We start from the raw sequence: 21,482 nt of genomic DNA on the forward strand, positions 1-21,482 counted from the left end.
TCATAATAACTGGTTCTGATCTTATTTTTAATGATCTGGTGTGCTCTGAGAACCTAACATCCAGCTTGGGTTTGATTGTAATAACACAAAAGAGGAGACGGCTAGTTGAAATTGCTGATAAATACTGATAATTGGGTATCCAAGCAACCCAGATCTGCAATCTGATCCCTTAAATCTGTTCTTCAAGATGATTGATCCACTAATTCCTTCTCCCAATATTCTAATATTGAATGATTGCCCAATTAGAACACGCTTGGATGATCTTACACAGCTATAGGTACTCAATCTGCTGAGAATTTTTGTTCCTAGAAGGTTTGATCTACTGCTCAAACTCTTACTCATAATACAAACCCAATTCTTTTCAGTCAAAATGAGTGCTTGAATGATGAAACAATGCCTCCTCATTTTATTGGCTTCCAACCTTAATCAAACCCTTTTAGCCTTTTGGTTTTCTTTAATAAAGTTTTATTTTAGTTTATCCCCTCTGTATGGTTTGCACTACTTCAAGGGGCCCATTATCCATTATTTTTTAAAACAACATTAAGGCCACTAGGAATGCATGTGACAGGGGGGTGGGGCACTTATGCAATAATATTCTATTATAGTCACTTAATTTATTTAAAATAAAACATTAAAGTAATGCATTTAATACTTCGAATTTATTCTTCGGTCCATTACTTGAACTCCAAACTGAAAAATAAGTTTTGATGCTAGTCCAAGGATGATGTCTAAATGTAGCAGGGCCACCCCCCCCGAAAATAGAAATAAAAATAGGACCCCTCCTAAATTGTAGGAAACTCTCTCAAGCCATCTTGATTTGGGTGGAAGTATTGAGACGCGTGCCATGACTGTATTGTGTTGGATGACAAGAGGCAAAGGATATTGTAATGGGTATCCCAAATCCGACAATTCCAAAATCCTGATTTTTTTGGGGTGTTCTGAATTTATTCTGATTATTTTTGGTTTCTCTGAAATTTTGCAATATGACAGAACTAAGTGCAAACAATATTTTAGTAGAAAGATATACTTGGAAGTATCATTAGTCCTCACATCAATTAATTAAATTGCTGAAAGTCAAAAAACCAATTTCAATTATTGAAAGGAGGATTATCCTTAAAAGCTTGGATACTGATGCGCCTTTGGCATGGCTGGATGCCCAAAACGGAGCTGAGGGGAAGCTGGCTGGGAATGGCTTCTGACCAGCTTTCAGATGCATCCAAGAGCATTGACGGGATTCAAAAATAACAGATGCCCACAAACGCGATTTAAAGCATTTTTTATTATTTTATTCCTTTAAAATACTTAAAAGCCACATGGGCAAATAGATTTTTAATCTATTTTTTCTTTGGAAACCCTGAAACAGCCCTCAAAGAGGCCCTTCGACCACTACTACCTCCATTTTGTTTGCAGCTCCTCTCTTTTCTCATATGCTCTCCATTTTTGCATTTTGAAGGAAAGTTAATGTGGCATCTCCTTTATGGAGACATACCACAAGAATATCACAAGTTTCCGGAGGTGGTTCCTATATTTGGAAATGTAATTATTGTCAAAGTAACAAAGGCAAACCATTCAATGGCTCTTACTCTTGGTTAAAACTTCATTTTATGGGCCCTTCTGGTAAAGGGTTTTCATTGTGCAAAGTCATAAATGGGAAGGGGTTGTCTAATGTTCAAATAGCTTCATTTGTAAGATGTTGAAGAATTAGCATTGTTCAGATAAATTCGATGATAATATAATCTTGATCTTGATCTGCACATAACATACATGTATACATAGCAATATATTTATCCTTTATTAACACATACACATATATTAAATTACAGATCATTATGTTGTCATCCACTAAACCTGTGATTCTTATCTAAGTATATCATCGAATTGTTCATACAGATCTTTTACTTTGACATTTCATGATCGGCTTATTTGCATATATATAATCAGATGGAAGTCTGTTTAGTTTCGCTTGCAGTTCGACGACTTTGTGTAGAAGGTTTGATTAGGTTTAAACACACAATAATTAACACCGATTGGTAATCAATTATTTTGCATAAATAAATCACTGTTAGGGAAGAGACATGTCTTGAGTAGACATGTCCACCCAAGACATAGTCCATTCAAATCCATATATATGCTTATACTCGGCCAGGCAAGAGAGCTTCAAAATAAGTGCACATTGTGCATGTATTATTAATGCTCTGCCTTACCTTGAATTCTGTAGTTATACCTTGACATTCGGTATTTGTAAATATTGAATCTACTTCACATACAATTGAAATATATCAAGACTATTATATTCTGATCAATCTGAAAACAATATAACAGAGATTAGTAATCATTCAAATCTGATATAAATTTAATTTACATTTGCATGGTATCAAAGCTAGGTTCAGAATTTAGCAGATTTGATCTTAATTTTTTTCTTTGATTTAATGTTTGAAGTATATGGACTGTAGTGAAAACCTGGTTCTTTGTTATGATATGAAGATGAGAAGATAATATCAGTTCTTCTTATTGGCTTGTATTAAGTAAAGACTAGTTGAACTGTTGTTTTTGTTCATGCTCGAATGTGTTCTCATCATTGTTCATTCACAAAGACGCTTCCTTTGTGTTTTATGTCTGTCTTTATCACCGCCAAGTAAGCATGATATGATGACTATTTATTGTGTGTGGGCATCATTGGTGGGTGCTATAAGCTATTGCCAAGACTATGAGGCATCATGCAAATTACATTGTAATGAGTGATTGATTCCAGGGATCACGATTGAAAGAGAATGTTGTTACACCGATTTTTTAGGGGATTGGGTTTCCCCTACCGAGGGAAGTTGAATTGCATAAACATATGGCGCTATTGAGAATCTTTTGAGTATAATACCATGAAAGTTGCATATCTTATGCTTTTGAGGGAAATATGTTGCCCTTTTGAAAGAAGAAAGCTAAACTGTATTTGCACAGTTAGTAGGATAGAACTTCATTTTTTAGAGAGATGGAGTTCTTTAGTTTGAAGTAGAGTTACTGTCGTGGAATTCGACTGCGCAATCCATCCCGCTTATTTTGGCATGATGACTCTACTGTACTTTGATGAAATTGATCCATCAATAATTGATGTGCTCCTTGTTACCAATTTGAGCAAGGTTCTTTTATTATTATGTATGTTTATCATCCGTGTGGTAGCATACTGCACAATGAGCATTACCATCAGCTCTGCAAGATGCATAATATATGAGGACAACAGAAAGAGTTTGAGGTGATATTTTTTGAGTGACGTGCCTTTGAAAGGATTGCAAGAAATAATATTGTATTTAGCTAAAGCCCACACCAAATCTTGATCAATATATACAACTTACAGATAATGCTTTTTAGTGATTAATAACAATTGAATGTTTTGAACTATCTGATATATTTGATAGAGATGACTTCGGGTAGTTATGTTGTCATAGAGTTAGGAATTAACATATAAGATGAGCCAAATGTGATACATGGAAATGTTTAGTAAATAGTAAATGCTATTAATAATTAGCAAAGTCATCATGTGGCTAAGCATAAAATTATAAACTTAATATATATATGTGTTTCCAAGACTAAATGCGAAGATGAAGTTGTCAACAATATATATAGTGATCTATATATGGGACTTAGATCAAAAGAGATTCATCTTCAAACATTCCAGATAAAATGCATAGAAACAATATTAAGAACCAATGACTTATATTGCTTCCAACCAAAGTCCTCAAGGATTAATAATTTGGAGCAGTGATGAATATCACATACATATGGAAATTAATCTTTGGCCTTATAAATTATGGATGGTATTTCCTGGAGCTATTCCCTTAATGTGAAGGTGAATAAAAATGGATACCAACATCTTGCTTTCCACACTGATTAGGAATTGATTTGACCTTGTCTGGAATCAAAGTGAGAAGACCATATATGTACACCAATGCAAATCTAAGGAACACCTGGTTCAAAATTTAGTGGATTTGATCTTAATTTTTCTCTTTGATGTAATCTTTGAAGTATATGGACTGTGGTGAAAACTTGGTTCTTTGTTATGATATGAAGAGGAGAAGATAATATCAGTTCTTCTTATTGGCTTGTTTTAAGTAAAGACTAGTTGAACTGTTGTTTTTGTTCATGCTCGAATGTGTTCTCATCATTGTTCATTCACAAAGACGCTTCCTTTGTGTTTTATGTCTATCTTTATCACAGCCAAGTGAGCATGATATGATGACTATTCATTGTGTGTGGACATCATTGATGGGTGCTATAAGCTATCACCAAGACTATGAGGCATCATGCAAATTACTTTGTAATGGGCGATTGATTCTAGGGATCACGATTCAAAGAACATGTTACACCAATTTTTTAGGGGATTGGGTTTCCCCTACTGAGGGAAGTTGAATTGCATAAACCTGTGGCGCTATTGAGAATATTTTGAGTATAATACCATGAAAGTTGCATATCTTATGCTTTTGAGGGAAATATGTTGCCCTTTTGAAAGAAGAGAGTTAAAATATATTTGCACAGTTAGTAGGATTGAACTTCATTTTTTAGAGAGATGGAGTTTTTTAGTTTGAAGAAGAGTTATTGTCATGGAAATTGATTGCGCAATCTATCCCGCTTATTTTGGCATGATGATTCTATTGTACTTCGATGAGATTGATTCATCAACAATTGATGTGCTCCTTGTTATCAATTTGAGCAAGATTCTTCTATTGTTATGTATGTTTATTATCCGTGTGGTAGCATCTTGCACAACGAGCATTACCATTAGCTCTGCAAGATACATAATTAATGAGGACAACAGAAAGAGTTTGAGGTGATATTTTTTGAGTGATGTGCCTTTGAAAGGATTACAAGAAATAATATTGTATTTTGCTAAAGCTCAAACCAAATCTTGATCTATATATACAACTTACAGATAGTGCTTTTTAGTGATCGATAGCCATTGAATGTTTTGAACTATTTGATATATTTGATAGAGATGACTTTGGGGAGTTATGTTGTCATAGATTTAGGAATTAACATATAAAATGAGCCAGATGTGATACATGGAAATATTTAGTAAATAGTAAATACTGTTAATAGTTAGCAAAGTCATCGTGTGGCCAAGCATAAAATTATAAAGTCAATGTATATGTGTTTCCAAGATTCAATGCAAAGATGAAGTTGTCAACAATATATATATATATATATATATATATATATATATATATATATATATATATAGCGACCTATATACGGGACTTAGATCAAAAGGGATTCATCTTCAAACATTCCAGATAAAATGGATAGAAACAATATTAAGAACCAATTACTTATATTGCTTCCAACCATAGTCCTCGAGGATTAATATTTTGGAGCAGTGATGAATATCACATTCATATGTAAATTAGTATTTGGCTTTATAAATCATGGATGGTATTTCCTGGAGCTATTCCCTTAATGTGAAGGGGAATAAAAATGGATACCAACATCATACTTTCCACACTGATTAGGAATTGATTTGACCTTGTCTGGAATCAAAGTGAGAAGACCATATATGTATGCCAATGCAAGACTAAGGAACACCACATCACCAAGATTGACAAAGTCATTCATATCAATCAATAATCTTCAATAGCTATCAAGCCTGAGATTCTCCTTTCAGAATATCTTTTCAGCATTGAGAAATCCCTTGGTGCAAAACCATGAAATTTAGTGATCCCTGTGAGATTATTTATGGCAAGGTGTAACTCTTTGAGAAAAATTATAGGAAGAGATCTTGCATTGCATATGCCTTTATATTCATTGACTGATAAGTATAAGTTATGTGTATCATCACCTAAATTCAACATCAATGCAAAAGACAATAATGAGGAATGAAGATTTGAAGAATAAAATTGAGTTAGTCAAAGGATTAATCATTTGAAGGGTTTGATATATGCATACTCAAATTAATTGATTATAAGAATGATTCTTTGCAAAGAAGGAAAAAGAAGAATGAAAGAAAGTTTGCCATATTTAATGTGATGCGCAATTGCTTGACGATATAAAAGTGGGAATTTTACATTATGGGGGGGAATAATAAACAATGTTCCATTCCCACTTGAACCATCTTTACAAGGGAGATGTCGGAGAAGAGACAATATCGAAGTTCCAAATTGAACCATCCTTAGTGAGGAGATAGTTAAAGAGGAGATGTCTCTCAAACAATCTAAGAAGGCATTTTCTGATTTGATGGATATGGACCTTCATTAAAGAAACTCGTGTCAAGGATGCGCAAATAACTATTCATTATTTTTGAGTTTTACATTTATCTACTCACTGTAGTCTCTTTTTTTTGTATTTCTCTATGTACTATAAGGAGGTATTTTCCTTGATCTTTACCTTTGTCTCCAAGGATGTTCTTACAAGAAAAGAAGAGTGGTGCATTAGGTACACTACCAAGACATTGTAGATGACTCAATCTTGGGACTGTAGCTCCAAAGAGGTTTTGGATCTTAGTCACATGTTGATCATTCTAGAAGATGTGTCTTCTAAAGATAATTATCTTCTATGATTGAAATTATGTAAGAAGGATATTTTTCTATGACAAGAGGGAGCATCTAGAGGATTTGATTCAATTGATCATCAAGGATAGATGGATACTTAAATGCTTACGGCCATGGGATTGGTTTGATGGTTGAAACATTTTCAAAGAAGAGGAAAATAACATTTAGAGGGACATTAAAATTACATTGGAAGCAACCTTGGATGAGGAGGTCAGGAGGTTGATGAATGTCCTTGGAGCTTTAGAAGGAAGCCAAATTAGCACAAATGCCTGATGTAGCCAAATCAGGGGATAAATCCACAGTTTATTATATTCATTCATGTTACTATGGAATCAGAAAAGTACATTTGTGTATGGGAAGTTGCTCTTGTGAACAATACTGTGATCATTAAAACTAATAAATCATGTGCCTGATGATAAGTCCTGTGGAACATGGTAGTTTTTCATGATTGGAGTATATGAACGAGACATGCCTTTGTGACAGAGGGAGCATCTGGATCTACATCTATTGGTATCCAATGACATTTGTTTAGAGGGAGTAGACCATGTCAAGATGGTTACTCTAACCTTAAGTTGAGGTACATTATCACTGAAGAACAAACAACCAACATTCTCATCAAGCCATGCTAGAGAGAAGTGTTGTGTACTTTAGAGACAAGCTTGATATGTTGGAGAATGAAGCCTTAGCTGAAAAGGAATTTCATCATCAGTGATTTGTATCCTTGCATATTCTTTCCTTTCATAGAGAAGTTTGACGTAAAATCCATTGTTTTCACCTTGGGGTTTGAGCCATAGTGGATCCACCCTCTGATATGTTTCATGGTTGATGTCATGTGTGTGATGCCATGGCAACATCACGTGATAGAATTCGCGGTGTCTTCGTGTAAAATATTTTATTGTCATGTGTGCGACTCCATGACTTTACCCCCCCCCGGTGTACATTATTGAAAGGTGACGATCTTTCAATTAATACGCACTTGTATCTAACATTGTAAGTTTACGACTTTACAATGTTCACTATTACAATGAATATCATGTGACTCGATATTCGTGGACATGTCATGATAGTTAGTATCGCTTGGACATTTAAATGGATATCATGAGACTTGATATCAGTTGAAGGTCATTATGTTCCTTATGAGATAATCATGGTGGAAAAGTGTTTTTGTGGATATGGTAGACATCATGAGACTTTATGTCAGTGCACATACCATAACTTGGATATATATAAGAAGAATTTCATGCGACTTGGTATTCTTGAACATATTATATCCTCTAATATGTAAAAAACGATTTTTCTTAACAAAAAAAGAAAAGAACTAACATCTGATTTCAAGTAGAAATGAAATTAATTACTCAACTAACTTCTGAATATAAGATCCCTTTCATGAGACATGAACAGAAATAACGATTAACTGAAATAACGACAAACTGAATTATGATTAAGTTATTAACTGATATAATGAATAACTGAAATAACGTTTAACTGAAATAACGATTAATTGAAATAATGATTTCCTAACATTCTTTGTATACAAGTAAAGTATATTGCTACCATTCTACTGTGATGTAAGAGGAAAATAAATGCATAGCAGAGATATAGAAAGAACATACTAAAAGTAGTTGGTGATTCTTTAGCTGGTTGTGGAAGCCTCGGCTTTCAAGTAAGAGGAGAAGCATTGACTTAGGCTTAACCTCCCAACCACAGACCATATCCATCCCCACACAATCTTTTGAAAAGAAATGTCCTCCCCACCCCGAGATCAGGCTTGGGGTACTACTAGTCCAACCACCTGAGCAATACTAGTGTTTAGAATGTTCGCACGGTTATGGACGGACATATTTGAATAACTGGCATTACCGACATCATGTGATCTTAAGAAGGCAAATAGGCCTTTAACGACCTTGGCCAAGGTTTTTGGATGGGTTTTCAGTACCCAATCACCACCACTCAAGTTGACAATAGGGAAACAAGAAATATGGACATGCATGAGCTATTAAATGATTCCTTTTAAAGTAATAAATAATTGTTATGTCACAACTGATTCTGTTTCATGTTATTGCAGATTTCTCTCTCTTACCTCTTTACCCTCTTCCTTGGCCATACAGCCGGGTGAGTCCCAAGTGTTAGAGTAATCCAACTCTTTCTGCTGAATCTCAGCTAGTGTAAGAATATTACATATTTCAGTATATCATATCACAGTTTCTATGACTTGAAAATGATCTTAATGGCTTGTAAGGAAATAAAATAAAATAGTTTGATCCTGGAAATTCTTTAGTAAACAGAGATGTAAGAACTTATCATGTGCAATCGGTCTTGACTTAGCACGGAAAGGTTAGACTCATTGAGTATCGATTTGATATTGCAATACTAAGATACATTACGGAATTTCATGGACACATTCCCACTTGCTGTAATTTCAAAAGCAGTTTTAAGAAGGAAAAACAAATAACAATCTAATTTGAAAGGCGGACCACATAACCTGGTCTGAATTAAAGGAATGTGAGCTTTGGCTTGACGCTAAACAGTTGGTCCCTTAACGTGAGCAATCCGAATGCAATTCTCAGAGCATATATGAATTATGACTTTCAGCAAAGGCTGATCATGGAAATAACATAGAAAAGGAGCAGAGGTAAATCGTGTGAAAGGAAAAATAATAATGTTTTTGGCTTCTCTCCGCTTCCATAAATAAAGAGGCATTCGATATATCAATGGCTTCCAAGAAGCCGTAACTCCTAAAGAGTTAAAAGATTCGTCTTCTTGAATCATCGATATCATATGCCGAGTGTACATTTTGTCCTATTAAAAGAAAATAAATAAATATGGAAAAAAACTTGAAGGTTATAAATCAAAATGATAATTTATAAGCATATTTATTTACTTGCACGTAAATATATTTATTAATATGGCATCATATTAAATTTTTATCCAAGGTCGTACCTTTTAAATATGTATATCTAAATACATGATTCATTTGGAAGGTTATTTTATCCTCTTGTACATAGATAAAATCTTGTATAAAAGTAATACCATGGTGTCACCTTTATTTTTATATCTATGTGCACATACATAAATATGTTGTATAATGAAAGTGATGGAAATGTCAACCATAATCCAATAAAGGTATGTACTTTAATTAAGTTAAGATCATTAATGTTTATCTAATAGCTCATGCGTGTCAAATGATTGTACCCTGCTATACAAGTCACTAGGTCCTTACCAAGATAGTTAGAGGTCATACTTGTCGATTAGATAAATGGACTAAGGTAGTATCCCATTCTGTAGATCTTGTTAAGCAATGCTTCTCCCCTTCGTCTGCTCCTGCAGTCACCTGTGCAACAGTTTTCCACAATATTACCAAGTTCCATGATTAATCCATCATAATATTTAATATAGATAAAGAATTTAATTATTAACCATAATTCCAAAATCAAGCAACTGCTAATCATCACATGACAAATAATAGATAACGACCATCTTCATTAGGTTGACATGTATGACCTTTAATTGCCTTGGTAAGGACCTAGTGACTTGAACATCGGGATACAACCGATGAACCTTCATGAGTTATTAAATAAACATTTAAAACATTAATTATTTTAATTAAAAAATAATGCGTACCTCAAATGATTTTTGATTGATTTTTCTACCACATCATTATAATGTATACCTATGTATGTGCACATAGATATAGGAATAAAAGTGACACCATAATATTATTTTTATAAATAATATGATGCCACCTCATAAGTACATCTACGTACAAGTAGATAGATATATTTTATAATTATTATTGATTTATAACCTTTAAATCTATTTCCATATTTATTCAATTTCTTGTAAAAAACCGAAATGCACATTTGGCATATTTTATTGGTGATCAAGAGCCAAGTCTCTTTTTTATAAGTTACAGCTTCTTGGAAGCGAAAGAGACTTTGGATACTTTCTTATATTATGAAGCCGAGAGAGAGACCATGAGCAAAACATATCACCCAATATCTTTTTCACATATCACTCGATACCTTCGCATATATCACACAATATCCTTGCATTATACCACCTGATAACTATTGCATTTTCCTTGCAACGATTTGCCTTTTTCATTAATATTTTGTTGAAGACATGATTGGTAACCACATTGAGATTTGCGCCTAAAGATTTGCTCCGTGAAGGAGCTGATTATTAGCGTCCAACAAGACTGCATTTTATTTCCAGATTTTACCAGGTTATGCGGTTGTTCATATCCCAAGCGTTGCAATATGTTTTATTATTGGATATTACTGCATTTTAAATATTATAGCAGTAAGATACAGTTCCAGATTATGATGCAAATCATCTTTGTTTAAAATATCATCAGTTAGTCCGTCTCTAGGACATAACTGTTTATGATGAATAAAAGCCAAGTATCCATGACATGATATCATATTTTATTTATGCCATTAAAAGTCAGAATCAAATGATATCTATTTTGCAAGTCTTAAAGTTACATTTCTCAGATCATAGATAGTAACAAGCTGGAAACATATAATATTATTATATCAGTTGAGGATCAACACAGAGAGCCGATTGCTCTGAAATTCAAGCACCTAGGACTCACCGACTGTATATCCATGGAAAAAGTGAAGAGGTGAGATGGAATCTGCAATAACATAGAAATAAAAGTCAGACATGACATAACAATTCTAAATTAATTTCATTTAATAGCTCATGCTTGTTCATACTATTGTTTCCCTGTTGTCAAGTCGAGCGGTGGTGATCGACTCATTGAACCCATCAGAATACCTTGGCCAAGGTCGTTAAAGGTATGCTTGCCATCTATGATCACTTGATGTCAATAGTGCCAGTTATTTAGACATGTTCGTCCATAACTGTGCGGACATTCTAAACACCTGAATGCTCAGGTGGTTGGACTAAAAGTATCCCAAGCCTGATCCTAGGGTATGGAGGGCCTTTCTATTCAATAGATTGTATGGGGATTAATATGGTTTGAGGTTGGGAGGTTAAGCTTAAGTCAATGCTTCTCCTCTTATCGAAAGTCGAGGTTTGCACAACCAATTAAAGACTCACTAGATACTTCTCGTATGTTCTTTTTTCTATTTCATGTTATGCATTTACTTTACTTGTATGCAAGGAAAGATAGTAAGTCGTTATTTCAATTTCTTCAGTTGATCGTTATCATAGTTATTTCAGTTAATCATTATTACAGTTATTTCAGTTGATCTTTGTTATAGTTATTTCAGTTGAGTTTTGTTATCTCAATTAATCGTTGGTAGTTAAAAACAGTTAATATCTCTTGAAAAGGAATTCAATATATTTTATTCAATAATTAGTTGAGGAAAACTCTTTCTAGATCACCTTTATGTTGTTATGAAAATCTGTTTGTTACTATATATATATATATATATATATATATATATATATATACTTGGTTAGATTCTTCATCTTCCCTAGCTAAGAGGGAGTGTTGAAGAATTAGCTTCGTTCAAATAAATTGGATGGTAATATAATCTTGATTTGCACATAACATACACGCATACATAGCAATATATTTAGCCTATGTTAATACATATACATATATATTAGATTACAGATCATTATGTTGTCATCCACTAAATCTCCTACTCTTATCCAAGTATATCATCGATCTTTTCATATAGATCTTTTACTTTGACATTTCATGATCGGCTTATATGCACATATATAATCAGATCGAAGTCTAATTAGTTTCCCTTGGAAATCAACAACTTTGTGTAGAGGCTTTGATTAAATTCAAACTAACAATAATTAACAACGATTGCTAATCGGTTTTTTTGCATAAACAAATCGTTGTTAGGGAAGAGACATGTCTTGAGTGGACATGGCTCCACTTTGTGGAGACATGTCCACTCATTGTTGAGTAATATGAATCTTTTTCTGCAAATGTATTAACATTGCCATTGTGATTGATGATTCCAAATGCAGATTTGAAGACTCATAAATATGAGAGGAGACGTGTCTCATGAAGAGACATGTCTCTATAGTTAATTATCATTAGTTAATATATTAATAATATAAATAACCATATATATATAATATATTTATCTAATGATGTTTTACCATCAACAATGTATCTCATGATTGAATCAATTTGATTGCAACTATAAACTTAACAGTCCTTCTTAGTTAGGGAGGAATGTTATAGAACACATTATGCTCATGACTTTATGAAGAGATATCATCTCAGCATGATATTTCCTAGAATGACATATTTAAGGATATCAACATAAATCCATCAACTTAGATGTTATCTTTCAATATAATCCGAAGTTTGATTCAACAAGAAATATCAATCATATGATATTCATCATACATATATTCTTTTGGTATATGCACTGGCATCAAATCCTTGACGCCTACCAAAAGAATATGTTATATCCTAGAAGGATATGAGTTATCTGATTTCCGGTACTCCGGGATAACAACTTAATATAGTCTATTAGATAACAACAATTCACAATGTCATGGTCACTATCATGACAAGTATCATGATCTCCGACACTCCGGGACAACAACTTAATGAAGTCTGATCATTATATGTTTGTTATCATGACTTCCAACACTTTGGGACAACTTAATGAAGTCTGTCATGATAACATGTCTACCATTTATAAGATCATCACCTTACAATTGCTACCTTCTGTTTATATATGTCAATGAAAGATTGCCACCTTTCATTACATATTAAATGCGAAATAGTAACCAACACGAACCGAGTCAGAGGGTGGTATAAAAGCTTTCACCTCAATTCTCTCTCACAGGGAATAATGCATTACGAGGAATTTCACTTAGAACTTCTCGTTATAGAGAAGATATAATGTAATACTCAAAGATAAGGGTATTTATCTGCAATTTTGACTGGTTATTCTGACTTGTGACTTATAGAAGAATATATTCTAGTTGATCTCTTCTGATCTCTCCTTGGATTTAGAAACCAAATAATTTATTTCTCATCGATCTAATAATGTGGCCCAATATTGATCTAAAAGGTTGAGTGAGAGAACTTCCAGTTGACTCTATTCCTCGTCGTGTGTAATTAATTGCTTGGAAGATTTAACCATGATTTGATAGGTTACGTTGACCCTTGTTGCACACATACTGGCCATACAATATAAAATGCTGGTGGAAGCGTATGTATAGGCTATACACATATAGCCTTATTTGACGTTAATTCTCTTTCTGACTGTATTGTATAATTTTCCTGTCTATTTCTTCTATAAAAGATTCTTGATTGTTGAGTTGTGCATTTGATGTCTTTGTTGGGCAGATTGTGTTTAGGTCCTCGTGCCACATTTTATTGTTCCTGTTGATATATATATTCACTATGCCGGTGATGAATCAGGTCATATTCCTTGTGGGGATGATGTATCTATTATTCTCCTCTTCTCTCCCTTTATCATTCAACAAAGATCTGTTTTCAGTGAGAACATAATTGTTGACTTAATTCATTGTGATTGATGACTCTATGTTCTTGCTGATTTGACAATTTGCCTATGCAACAATTGGTGAAATGGTTTTTAACAAGGGCTATGATATCTGAAATGAGAATGTTATTTTGCACAACTTTGATTCTATTGCTAGAAGCCATAGTTGCTACTTCCGATCTTTCATGAGATGCTTGAACTCAATAATAGATGCCCTGTCTGATGAATATCCTTTACCTCTGCAATCCTTGCACACCATCTTTACCCTGTACCTGTACCAATGTTGCCGATTCATTCTGAACAAAGCAGATACAATATGTGAGGTGAATAAAAGTAAAATGTTTCATTCTGAAATCTCCTTATCATTGCTTCTGGTTATTGTATCTGTTTTCCCAAATACACCCATACAAACGTCTGGTATTTTTTCATTTATACTCGATGCTGGAGGGAGTGTAAAATCCTTATATATTTAGTGTGGGTTGCAGTGTTTAATCAATGTTGACTGTAGTGTTTCGTGGAATGAATCAATCACCGTGTGGTCACTGTCCAATACTCTACGCAGCCACCTCAAACAGATAACCATTGCTCTGCCTATCTTGTCCTCTAAGTGATTCCAAACATCGAACAAAAATATTCAGTTATATCCAAAATGGATTTGCATTACAGATGTGATTTGCATATAGGTTATACTGTAGCCTGCATATTTAAACTTCACATTTGTTTTAAGATGCTCTTTATTGTTTCTCCTTTGTTGGATATATGTGCTTTGTATCTTATTCCTTTAATCACCTTCTTACATTTACAAGCTGGCTCTCATACCATGTTGAATAACATGGATCATTTTCTGCAATTGTACTAACATTGCCATTGTGATTGATGATTCCAAATGCAGATTTGGAGACTCGTCAATATGAGAGGAGGAGACATGTCTCTATAGTTAATCATCATTAGTTAATATATTAATAATATAAATAACTAGATATATATGTATACAAGATAATAATATTTATCTAACGATGCTTTACCATCAACAATATATCTCATGATTGAATCAATCTAACTGCAACTTTTAACTTAACACCCATGACATAGTCTATTCAAATCCATATATATGGTTATACTCGGCCAGGCAGGAGAGCATCAAAATTCATTAATGCTCTGCCTTACCTTGAGTTTTGCAGTTATACCTTGACATTTACTATTTGTAAATATTGAATCTACTTTATAGACAATTGAAATATATCAAGACTATTATATTCTGATCAAAATCTGCAAACAATATAATGGAGATTAGTAATCATTCAAAGCTGTTATAATTTAATTTACATTCACATAAAAGAACAAATTGGTAAAAAGGTCAAAACAAAGTTTTTATCAACATCCAGACTCAAAGAAAACAATGCAATTACCCAAGGACCCAATTGTGTTCTCCAACACTCATTCTTGCAAGTACCTATACCAGAATTTGAAGAGGAAGAAGTAGAAACTATTTCCCACAAAAGAGGTCCATTGGACAAAGCATTTTAAATGGAGGCAAGAGAGCTTGCAGATCAAGCCATTGCACGATGTCTCTATGCCAACGATCTTCCTTTCAATTTGGTGAGATCACCATATTGGAAGGAAGTGGTGGCAGCCACACTTGATGCACTGAATGATTACACTAGTCTCGGATATTAAAAGGTGCATATACTATGTTGACAAAAGAGAGGGTTTGGGTAGATAGAGCTCTTCAACCAATTATAACTCACAGAGAAGTTCAAGTGTTTCTATTGTTTTGAATGGATGGAAAGATACGAGAAACCGACCATTGATTAATGCGATTGCAATGTCATCCAAAGGGGCAATGTTCTTGAAGGCAGTTTATTGTGAAGGGGAAGTGAAAGATTCACAATTCATCCTCAAAATTCTCATTATGGACATAGAGATGGTGGGTAGTGAGAATGCAATTCAAGTGATTACAGATAATGCAAAAAATTGTAGGAGTGCAGGTGCTTTGGTTGAGGGCCGGTATGACCTTATCTTTTAGACACCATGCATCATACATTCCCTAAACTTGGTCATGCAACAAATTGGCACCCAAATAGATTGGGTGAAGTAAATTTACCAAGAGGGAGAGGGGATACAATTGTTTGTGATGAACCACCACATGTCACAATCCATATTAGTAAATACTAAATTTCAAGTTTTATTTATTTAATTAAATTATTTGAATACAATTTATATCATGTTCAATATTTATTGGCATATTGTTATGATTAACTTACTTAGGTGGTTGAGACCCGGTTCGCATCTCATATTGTTGTGATGAGATGACTTGTCAAGGTGCAATTGGCATTAAGCGAAATGCTTATTTCAACCCAATGAGGTATATGGAAGGCTTCACATTCAAATAGGGCACAAATGGTCAAGGCGTTGATCTTGGATGACAATTGGTGGGATCGTGTGCGATTTGTATTAGATTTCATAGACCCTATCATGACTATGCTCCACTTTGCTGATTCGGCTCAGCTTGTTTGGGGGATGTAAATGATGGTATGTGCACAATGGTTGAGAAGGTAAAACTTTCTATACAAGCACATGAAGATGACCCCACAAAATGTGAAGCCTTCTACAATCAACTTGAATCAATCATTCGTCATTGTTGGGAAAAGATGACTACTCCATTGCACCTCCTTGCATATGCTTTATCTCCAAGGAACTCTAGCGAGGAAGTACTTGGTACGTGTGATAGAGTAGCACCTTATATGGATGAAGAAGTTGCTAGTGGGTGCTACAAAACTTTTGCAAGACTCTTCCTAGATGAGAACACTCACAAAAAAGTTAGGACTGAATTTGGATTATTTGCTTCAGGAACCAAACTTAGTCCTCTTGCAATAAAGGATTGATGTCACATGGGAACTATTGTGTGGTGGTACCTCTATTGTTAACCGTTCAAGCATCTACAACTTCTCGCAATGAAAATCCTCTCTCAAGTAAGTTTTATTTGTTTTTATTTATTTTGTACCACATGTATTCTACAATTCTTTAAACTGGTTTTCATTTTTATGTTTTAACTTAATACTTGATTTTGTAATTGTGAACATTGTCTAGGTTGCAAGTTCTTCTACTGCTGAAAGGAATTGGTGTACACACTCCTTTATCGACTCAGTAAAGCATAACCAATTGGGCTCTCCAAAGTTAGACTTGATTTTCATTCGTACCAACTTGCGTCTTTTGTCGTGTCAAAAGGATCACTACAAGAAAGGGGCAGCCAAGCTTTGGAATGTAGAACTTGAGTGTGCAAACTTTGATGCAATGATTAGAGATCTTACCACAATTACGGATGATGATGCTGATAACATCATGACACATGGTGTATCTAGCACAAGTGGAACCTTTTTCGGTTCAAGTAGTCTTGAGCTTGCAGTAGTTGGAGGAGATGGAGATGATGATGAGTTTTTTGTGAATCACTATGATACGGATTTAGATTGATAAACATTGAACGATGAACTCTATTTTGATTTTTTAGTTGTGACATTGGATGATAAACTATATTTTGATTTTGTAGTTGTGATGATTTAATGATTTTGACTAGAATCATGAACATAGATGCATATAACATTCATATAATTGATATGGCTTATATTTTATAATCTTATTGTGTATTTGAAAATGCATTGGTGAAGTTACAAGCTATTAAATGTTTTAATTTTCTATATTTTTTTGCATATACATAGTATAACTCAATGTGTATCTATCTATCTATCTATAGACACATGTATATTTCTTTTGTTGACCCATTATACGATTTTGAAGTTATTCGTCCACCCACTTATTAACAATCTCTATCTGATTGTTTGTCTGATGGTTGTAACTAGTGCTCGGAGTGAGCTCGGTGCCACTGAGACTAAACAACTCTTGCCAAAAATGACTCATGAACTTTTTGTCCATGTTGCTAACTATGCTTCCAACAACCCATGAAGTTTGCATCCTTTGAAGAACAAATCTGCCACATGTATTGCTGAATATTTAGCAGGGATTAGAAAAAGTGTGTGAATCTTGTAATCCTATCCACGACAACATAGATGCAATCACTACCTTGGGATTTGGGCAAGCTTGTGATAAAATCCATTAGATGCACTCCCACTTCCTACTTAGAATGAGTAGTGGTTGCAATAATCTTGTTGTAAATGTATGCTCCTACTTATTTAGTTGACATGCAGGATGCGCATGCACATATCTAAGGGCCTTATATTTGAGCCCCTTTCAAGTGAATCTCTCTCGTATGATGGAAGGCTCTCAATATCTATCTCTTCATCTTTGATCTTGGAACCACAAAGATTCACCACTTGTAAATGATGATCTTATTTATAATGATGTATCTTTCATCCTGTGCCGTCCCATCAACAAGACTAGCTGCCCATGTGTCCTTAACGCACCCAACAAAAAACAATCCACGCGAATCATCTATAATCTCCCCAATAAAGCATAAATGGGGTCTCCTCAATAGGGCATTAGCAACCATGTTCTTCCCTTTGACATATTTGATATCAACTTCATAAGCCTGTAGCTTAGTAACCCACTTTTGTTGCTAGTTATTGAGCCCTCGCTGTAAGGAAATGTTTGAGGCTATGATGATCTATCTTAACCACAAACTTGCTTCCCCCAAGATACTCCCTAAACTTAGCCAATGCATGCATTATGGCTAACAACTCCTTATTGTAGATGCTATAACTCCTCTCTACTGCCCTCAAAATTGTTGCTGTCAAAAGCAATCGGGTGTTTGCCCTTCATCAACATTGTTCTAATACTCTCACCTAAAGCATTACATTGTAGCTCAAATAGTCTAGTTAAATTAGGTATTGTAATGTCCCCTCTTGTTTAGTGTCTCAAATAAATAATAATAATGCTAAGCCTTCATTTCATTAAGTTCCAAAGATCAAGGCATTGAAATAATAAAGGGGACGAGTTGGGTCTATCACATGTCCTATTTTTCAGTCATGGAAGGTGCCATGGAGAAGGAGCTCAATAGATAAATTAATATTTGATCACATTTTATAAAGTCCAATATTATCATGTTGAAAATATTTCTGTGTTTAATAGCATAATCTACAAGATTGATGATTTTTCATAATGTGCCAAATGTAATTAGAAATCTTTTGTAACTGAGAGAATCTGAAGAGTCATTTGTAACTGCCCATCAAATTATTACAAAGGGCTGAAATTGGTGGAGGAGAATATAGTACAGAAAGGAAGGAAAAATGTTGTTGCTCTGATTCTCTGGCTGTCAACAGCCATTCTTTTGTTCTGTTGTTTGTTCGGAGAAATAAAAGTTCCTTTTTTTCCTGTGTTCTATTTCTCTTCCTCCATGACCATTGTTTTGTCTATAGACTTTTCTGATTTTCAAATCAAAGTTATTGGCATTGGTTTATGTCGCATTGATTATGGTTTTGGGATAGTTTGTGTTTGACATTAAAGGTTGGGTTTCTAAATGGAATTTGTATGGCATCAATCTCTTTACCATTGAAGGCATTGTTTATGCAGGGAATTAGTTTGCAATAGATTTTAATGATCTTGTAAAGTTGCATATTATTGGTTTTCTTACTGCAGATTATGGTTTGAGAAATATGTTTTTCAAGGGATTTTAGGTTGTCTGATGGGATTCGGTTGAGAAAATGAATTTGGGGCTGAAGAGACATCTATTTCAAATTAGAAACTTAGAGAAACTTTTGTTAATAAGTTCTTATTTTTTATGAGGGGATTGTTTCTTTAGTCCCGTAAGTCCACGTTTGCAGCAGAAAATAGGTCGTAGTACAGAGCTTGTAAAATATGTTTCCACTGTTGGATTTTATTGATTGCTTGTAAAATCTGTTTCTTCCGTTGGATTTTATTGATTTTCGGGTATGTTCTTTTAAACCTAATTCTCTAGACTTCCACTGGAGGGATTTTGAAAATATATTCGGGAACAAAAGTTACAGGTGTCGGATTTGGGTACTATCGAAATTGCCGGAACAGTCATGAGTTTCGTTTGCATGTTGAAGATTGACTGTGTATGTTTATAATGGAAAGTTTATAATGGCAAGTTTTCAATTTTATTTGAAATAATATTGTTCAAAAAGAAATGTGAAGGCATAGTTTGATTGGGTTTATGTAATTGTTTGAGTTTGGGACATGGTTGAAGTTAGGTGTTTTATGAGCCTGCTACAGGAAAAAGTATTGGACAAACAGTGGAAGTAAGAGTTTTTTGTGAAATAATTGCATGGCATAACCAAGGTGTAGACAATAACAAAAATGTGATCTTGAGTGAATTAAATGACGGTTGAATGCTATGTGGATAGAATTTTCTACAGGAATGCGAATGGCTAATCAGAGGAATGTTTGTTTCATATGAATGAATATGTGATGGTGTAAAGCTTGCCTCTACCTTTTTCATTTCAATGAGAGACCATAATGTTCAGTATGCAGGTTTGGAAATGAGTTTTTTCAAAAGTATGTAGAGATGAATTCACTATTGAGTCCTTGAGCATTTAATTCCTTAAGGAGAGTTCCAGTGTTGATTTCTCTGCATCAGGCCACTTTTAAGTTATCAATGCTTTTCTCTAGTTGGCAGAGTTTTGGATAGATTTATCATAATTAACAGAAATATTCTTGCCTAGGTTAAGTAACCTAAAATTATCTATGTGAACCCCCCAAGCTTCTGGGACGGGGACAGCAAAATTGTTTGTCAATTTTGTGGACGGGGGGGAACAGCTATATAAATATAGGGAAAATATAAAATATATAGGAAAATTTTGCATATATACATTACATTCATATGAAGACATGGATAAACCATGCCATTGAAACATCATAGAATCTTAACATACAACATTTTAATGATCAAAGTCAATGCTCAATACGCTATTATGCATTCATAATTTGGAATTATCGTCAATGTGCATGTAATATTAAAATAATAACATAGAAATTTGAAATATACCCAAGAACATAATTTAGAATTCACTTTCAATAGCAACAAGAACAATAACCCAACTTCCAAATAGAAACACCGTACTATCATTTAATTCTAAAAATACACTTCCAATTCATTGTAAGTAGACTGATATTAATACAAAAAGGTCCTCTATACGGTTCTGATCATGATATAGGTTTGTTAGAGTAGGACAGTATCTTGATGCAACTTCCAATATTCACCATATCTTCCACAAAGGACCCAAACGGGGATGTCCCATACCCGTCCCTTCGTCCCGGGGACGTCCATGTTTCCGAAACTTGGGATTTTTGTGTGGGGACGCGTCCTCGTATTACGTAGAAAATTATGGCTTTCTTGAGGTTCACAACTTTTTGATAGAAGTGGAGTTATAAAGGAACTCAAAGGTAAAGAAGAGGCATTCAATATTTTTTGATTTTCTTATTGTTGTCTCCTTGCAATTTACATCAGGACAGAACCCCCTGAAATTGTCTGTATTGGATGCAAACCCAACACATAAGTGCCTATGCACAGCTCACATCT

At 34.1% G+C, this 21,482-nt stretch overlaps 1 protein-coding gene across 3 annotated transcripts in view; it reads left to right on the top strand.

Annotated features, from left to right (window-relative positions):
- The window catches only part of LOC149573230 (exopolysaccharide production negative regulator), a 144,706-nt gene that overhangs the window by 71,596 nt on the left and 51,628 nt on the right, over positions 1–21,482 (top strand). The window lies entirely within an intron of this gene.

The sequence above is a fragment of the Cupressus sempervirens genome, chromosome 2 (genome assembly GCF_028749045.1).
Source record: "Cupressus sempervirens isolate cs-2001-9-10 chromosome 2, ASM2874904v1, whole genome shotgun sequence".
Lineage (NCBI taxonomy): Eukaryota > Viridiplantae > Streptophyta > Pinopsida > Cupressales > Cupressaceae > Cupressus > Cupressus sempervirens.